Source organism: Sarcophilus harrisii, chromosome 2 (genome assembly GCF_902635505.1).
Source record: "Sarcophilus harrisii chromosome 2, mSarHar1.11, whole genome shotgun sequence".
Lineage (NCBI taxonomy): Eukaryota > Metazoa > Chordata > Mammalia > Dasyuromorphia > Dasyuridae > Sarcophilus > Sarcophilus harrisii.
Genome location: NC_045427.1, coordinates 628,465,159 through 628,472,052, shown reverse-complemented (window position 1 = coordinate 628,472,052; position 6,894 = coordinate 628,465,159).

Sequence of the window (6,894 nt, the reverse complement as noted above, 5' to 3'; positions counted from 1 at the left end):
TGCTCTATCTTAAATTGACCTCTTTGCCAACCTTCCTTGTTCCCTTGCTCTATGGAGACACTTGACTTCTCTGTTTCTACATTCTTACTACAAGAACAGAATCCTTCTCTTTCTCCCAGCCTCCCTCTCTTCAGCATCTATTCCAAGATGTTTTTTTACTGCTGATATCTCTCACATCATCCCCAGTCTTCTTACCAGAAAACTGAACTCAGTATTTCACTGAAAAACTTGAAATGATTTAATTTTCTTTCCTCAAAAATAACTGTTCTCACTGACATTAAAGTGTCTTTTAGTAAAAAATTTCTGTGCCTTTAATCTGTCTTTATCTTTTGACTTCTATGAAATATATCATATTATTGGCCATATTCTCCTTCTGACTCAGTAGTTCTCTCTGGATTTTCTTGGCACTCTACCTCTCTTCTAGATCTCTTCCTCCTCATCCCTGCCTTCCCATTGTGGTGAAGATCACTTGAAAGAGAAGTCTGTGCTCTAGGAACAAGTTTAGAATTTCATGATCAGCAAGGGTGGGAGATGAGTGGGAGAAGTAGCCATGAAAATACTACTTTAGCTGTGTTGGTTATATCATAGAAATACTCAGAACCATCATTCACAATTCTGATATGAGACAGAAGTGTCAAATGTCTTCAAAGCCATTTTGAATTGACCAGGACATTGCATTTTTAAAGAGAAACCAGAGTCCTTGGGAAACTGCAAAAGACATCACTGGAGTAGGCAAGAGATAAAGATCAAAGCTAAAACCAATGTGCTGGAGTCATTTTGTCAAGAGACAGATGGCAGCTCCTAGCTGCCCAATTAGTCATTTGGATTTGAGAACTAATGTCTAAGATCCATTACTTCCATTTGCTGAAAGAATACAAATGTTCTCACTCTCTCTAAGTTGGAGTCTTGAAATCAAGCCCTCTCTGGCACACGTTAGCCACAATATTGCTACTCGATTCATGACTATTTCATCAAGAAGCTATAGTCATGTAGCTTCTAAAAACTAAGATTGCTAATGCTTGTAAGTCATTCTGTGGGGTCACCTTTCCCAATTATCCCACGAAGCAATCTTTCTCTAGAGCTGTGATCATTTCCAAGTAATGGCCAGAATAAGACAAGTGACTGTTTGGAAAGTGAAGATATTTTAGAACATCTAACTTGCCTAATGTTCTATTCACCAATCCTCTTTCCTCTTTCTAAGACCCCTATTATGTTCAGCAGAAAATTGCTGAGAAAACAGGAAAGTAAGATCATCTCCTCTCCAGTGTAAGTTACCCAGAATTTGCATCAAACACTTTAAGTTCCAAAAGATCAATGATCTAAATATTCAAATTCACATGAAAATGAAATATTTGCTCTCTTTATAATGTGGAGAATAATAAAAAGTGATTAAAATGTTCCTAAACATTGACATCTATTCTGGATCTTAGTTTCAGACCATGTTATTTCGGCTGCTAAGAAGTTAAGTGACTTTCCCAGTGTCACATAGAGGGATTTCCCTTGAATTAGGCCAGCTGTGATTCCAATACATTATGCTGCCTGGGTCCTTTTCAGTTTCCTTTGCTGGATCTTCTACCAAGCATGGGTACCCCCCTCCCCAAAATTCTGTTTCAAGTCTTTTTCTTTTTTCTCTATATACTTCCGTGGCTCAAGGACCCAGGAAGAAGACCCATGCATAAATTTCAGCGTGTCTGTGGATTTGGTTGAGGAGAATTTCACAATATGAACTACTTACTGCATATATTTCAAGCTGGATGTCCTATGGACATTTCAAATTTAACATGTCCATAAGTGACATCTTTTTCCCGAAACCTTCCCTCCTGAAGTTCCCTATTAATGTCAAGATCAGCACCACCTTTTTAGATACCCAGACTTGCAATCCCAATATCATCCTCATGCTCCCTTTCCTACTGATCTCCAATAGCCAATGTTTCAATTTTCATGACATTTTTATACACATCTTCTCTCTACTCACACAGCTACCACTCTGCTTCAGGCCTTTGTTAGCTTATGTCTGTCATCATACAATATCCTTCTAATTGGTCACCCTGACTTACCTTCTCCCCACTTCAGTCCATGTTGCCAAGTCCCACTGACAAATAGATTTCTTAAATTCCAAGTCTGGTCATGTGTATAAAGAACCCCAATTCAAATATAAAAATGTTCTGTTTGACTTTTAAGATCCATCACTTCCTCACCTTTTCCTATATTTCTAATCTTCGCATTTTCATTCCCCTCTCTATACTCAGTTATTCAGTCAATAAACATTTCTTAAGCACCTAGTATATGCCAGGTACTGTGCTAAGTGCTGAAGATACAAAAGTAAATAAAAGACAATTCCTGTCTACCCTGAAAGAACTTACAAATACACACACACACACACACACACACACACACACACACACACAGCTTGTCTTTAACATCAATAGGAAAAATTGTCATAGGGAAATCCCTAGAGATAAGAGAAATTTGGAAAAGCTTTCTGTAGCAGATAGGATTTTAGCTAGGACCTCAAGAAAGAAAAAAAAAAAAACAATAGCTGGAGATAAGAAAGAAGAACATTATGATTAGCCAGAAAAGTTACCTGGACCTGAGATAGTGACATCTTTGTTGAATATCCAGAAAACCAGTGTCACTGGATCAAAGAATATGTGTTTAGGGAGTGTGGTATAAGAAGACTGGAAAGTCAAGAGAAGCTAGATTTTGATGGGCTTTGAATGGTAAAGAGATTAGACTGTGTTTAATCACAGAGGCCCTAGGAAGCCACTGAAATTCATTGAATGGTATAAGTGTGTGTGTGTGAGAGGGGTAGGCAGGGGAGCAGAGAGACAGAGAGAAACAGAAGAGAGAGATAGACAGAGAGACAGAGAAAGAGAGAGAGAGAGAGAGAGAGAGAGAGAGAGAGAGAGAGAGAGAGAAAGAGAGAGACAGACAGACAACAGAGAGACAGAGAGAGAGAGTGACCTGATGAGACCAACATTTTAGGAGAATTACTTTAGGAAAATCTCTCCCATGGAGGGGAGCATGGATTGAAGAGGGGAGAGAATGGAGGCAGGCAGAGCCAACAGCAATCTACATGCAATTTCCCAGGTATGAAGTGCTGAAGGCCTGCCTCTGCACGATAGAATGTCAGAGGAGAGAAAGGGATGTGTATGAGGGAGGTTACAAAGGTGACGTGGAGTAGAGGCAGCATTCCCCAATGAACACTTCAATAGGCCCCTCCAAACAACTTAAAAATAATGTGTCAAATTGAATTCTGGAATAGCAAAGCTGAGAAAAACTTGAACTGATGCAGAATAACCAGATGAGGAAAACCGTATGAACAGTGAATGTGACATATCTACTAAATGGAGAAGACTCATGGTGCATGAAAGACTTCAGAGAAATTATAAATTGGCAAAGTATTGAAGCGTCATGCACTGATGGGGAGGAAGACAATCCATTCTTACCCCAAATCACTAAATCTTCAACTGTATGTCCATCTCTTCTCTGTATAAAAACATCTCCTTGATCAACTAGAGCTTCCTTGAGGCTGTAATACTTATAGAGCACCACAACCTGCTGATTCCCCATTTAAAGAATATAGATGGGACCATAATTTTAAGCCAGCTGTGAAAAGAATATCAATAAATAGGATAAAATTCAATGTGAAACTTTAGAAAGTTGGAATTTATCCCCACAACTGCTTCATAATATGCCATATGCATGTTTACATGTGTATATCTATGTGTTCATAAGAGAATGTGCAGGAAATGAATTCCAAGTATAAAAAGCATAAGTTGTTGGACAGCAAAGTACTATTTTCATTCCTTTTAGGTTTCTCTTTGGGAATCCCTAGCATTATAAAACAGTATTTTTTCTCAAGTACATCGTGCTTAATTGGTACCTATCTAGTGTAAAGATATCTAGCTCAGGTGTCTCTCCTCCTTGTAACTTGTTTGGAGTCCAATAATTACAAGTGTTTTCTCTCTCCTTTAATTACTTTCCACTCGAGTGCCTATGATTGTATCCCTCTGATAGAACATAATCTCCTGGAGGACAGGAAATATTACCTTTCAAGGAAAAATTGTTTTATTCTCCAAAGGTTTCTCTCATGCCTGGAACAATGGCTGGCACATAGTAGATATTAAAATAGGTTTCATTAATTGAATGATTCATTTTTGTTTTTAGATACCCAGAGCTGAGTATGATGTATTACACATAGTTCATATTTGGTCATGTTGTTGAATTTCTTCTGCTGCTACTAAAGATTTGACAAAACAATCAATGTGTTCCTGACGTCATTGCTAATGAAGATATCACTCATAAAGCCCTTAAATCCCATCCATGACTTAGTACTCTAAATCACTTTGAGTTCTGATTGAGTTGAAACCCTTTGTGTCTCTCCTTATAACCCCATAGCTAGGATCCAAACCCCAAATATATCCCCTTTACTTGTGAGAAGGATGCAGTCATGTTCTTCAAATCCAATTATAAAATGTTGCCAAGAAAAAGAATAACAGTTGGACCTGGTGGGAGCGTCTTGTTTTTGAATACTTGGTTTCCAAAAGACAAGAATATCAGGAAAAGAAGTTCACTACCATCTTCTTATCTCCTCAGCTACATGGTTTAATGGATTTCTTAGCTATCCTTGTTCTTTTTCCACCTTGCAGAGCAATCTTGAGATAGAATGGGGCAATAAAATAGACACTGATATGCCCTGTGTTCTTTCTGTCTCCTTAAATAGTGGTCTACTGGTTTTAGGTGCCCTCCCCAATATCTATCCCTTTCTAATTTTTCTGGTTCAGAACTTTGGTGTTCCCATCATTTTTACATCGCTGAATGTTTTATGAACTTTACTCTTCCTAACCCTGAACTTTCATGTTAGTGCCTTTTCTAGGCTAGTATCAATATTTGATTATACTCAATTCCTGACCATGCTTGACACCCTCATATACTAAGGACACTTCAAGCAGAGCAAAAATAATCCATCTCTGTCACAGACCTTCATGGATTACCTGGCCCATTCTAGTTTATGGAATAACCAGAGACTTTAAAGCAAGGCTGCGACCATAGCTACTGTTATTCTTTCTGGTCTTCCTACTTGCACTGATATGGAACACATTTCTTTGTTTACACTGGCTTTCATGTCAGTTACTTCTCATTAGAATTTATGCCTTGCCCTATCTTTGCCTTGCCCATAGATCTCTAAGATTCCAAATGAACATAATGTGTCTTCAATGGTCAGCACACAGAAATCAATTTAAGAATGATTCTGTGCAACTAATTAGAATTCACTTATCACCATCTTGTCCTTTTATAGAAAGTGTGTCTAAAGGTGCTATTCTACGATAATCTCTTGCTCTGTTGGAACAAAAGAAATTTTGAGAACTTTAGGAAGAAAACAAAGAAATGAGATTCCTGCCCAAAAGTATGCTAGAGCCAACTCAATCCATCTCAAGAGATATGGTCGTTACATTTTAAATTTGACCATTCACACCTTGGACTTCTTACAAATGCCACAAATCATAGCTTGATTTATTGTTTTAAATGTGATGAAGAAAATGTTAAGATGCAGGTTCCACTTATAAATGTGAGAGACATATGTTTTTTGGGAAGTTGGCTCTTAAATATTTACCAGTGCACCCCTGAATTCTGCACCTGTGGACATTTTCTGCCCGAACTATGGACTCACATCAAACTATGAACTTTTTTTTCTGTGTTTATAGTCGACATGAACCCTGATGAAATCTCATGGACTCTGTTGAACTTGACATGGACTTTTGAACAGATTCAAATTTCTTTAAAATTTCACTGTGTACCTAATTCAGCACTGTTACTATTCATTCTTGGTAACTAATTTCTCACACACGGATGGAAGATGAAAGACGTTTGGTGCATGGACAAGAAAGTCACATGAATTCTGGAGAGAGAGAATTCACTTTCAACGAACCTTTTAGTCATTATTATCAGGGAGACACATGTTCAGGAATAGACAGAAGGATCCCATTTCATTGATGAGATCCTCCAGGGGTTAATCTGGTTTGGGGATAAAATGGCACTGGATGCATTACACAATCAAACTTTACAGAGTGTATTGAAGAAGATAGAATTCCACTCAATTTCTATGCTATGATCATTGTAGAATATTGCCATTATTGTGTCATATATTTCACTTGTTGTTGTCATTTCATTTCAAATCAGTTCATTGTAAATCATTCCAGTGACACATTGAGAGATGAATAAAATAAAATTTATAATAATAGTTATATAATGCTTGGATGTGCTTTACAAATATCATCTCATCTCCCCAACAACAGATGCTATTGTTAGCATTTTATAAGTGTGGAAACTGACACAGGCAAAGGGAAGAATTCTGAGAAGGCAGTGCTACACACTATTTATCAATTTGTGTCATTCCGACAAGAATGATAATGCTGATCAGAAGGTTCATTCAAAGCTCCCTTCAGAATCCACGTTATGCTTTTTTTGTCCTTGCATCATGTATCTTCCATCTGTGTGAAGCCAATTAGAAGGAATTAAATAATAACCATGTTGGATTAGATACACAGATAAGTTGTAAAGAAATTCAAACTTGCCCAGAAATTCATGGCAACTTCAAAAGAGATGTCAGCAGGATCTGAGTGTTCTATAAACAAAGAAAGAAGTTCATTTCAGTTTGAGTGAGTCCATAGTTCGGGCAGAATCTCAGCTCTGCTTGCTATTCATTGGGGAGTGGCCTTGTATAAATACCTTAAAATCTCTGCTCAAATTTCCAAATCTTTGAAATGGGTAGGGATGATTTATTAGATGTGGGGGGAATCACAGGACATATGGGCTCACCATTTGAGAACAAGATCTTTTAGTTCAACATTGTCAGTGATCAGGGAAGGAAAATGAGATCTAGGGATAGGA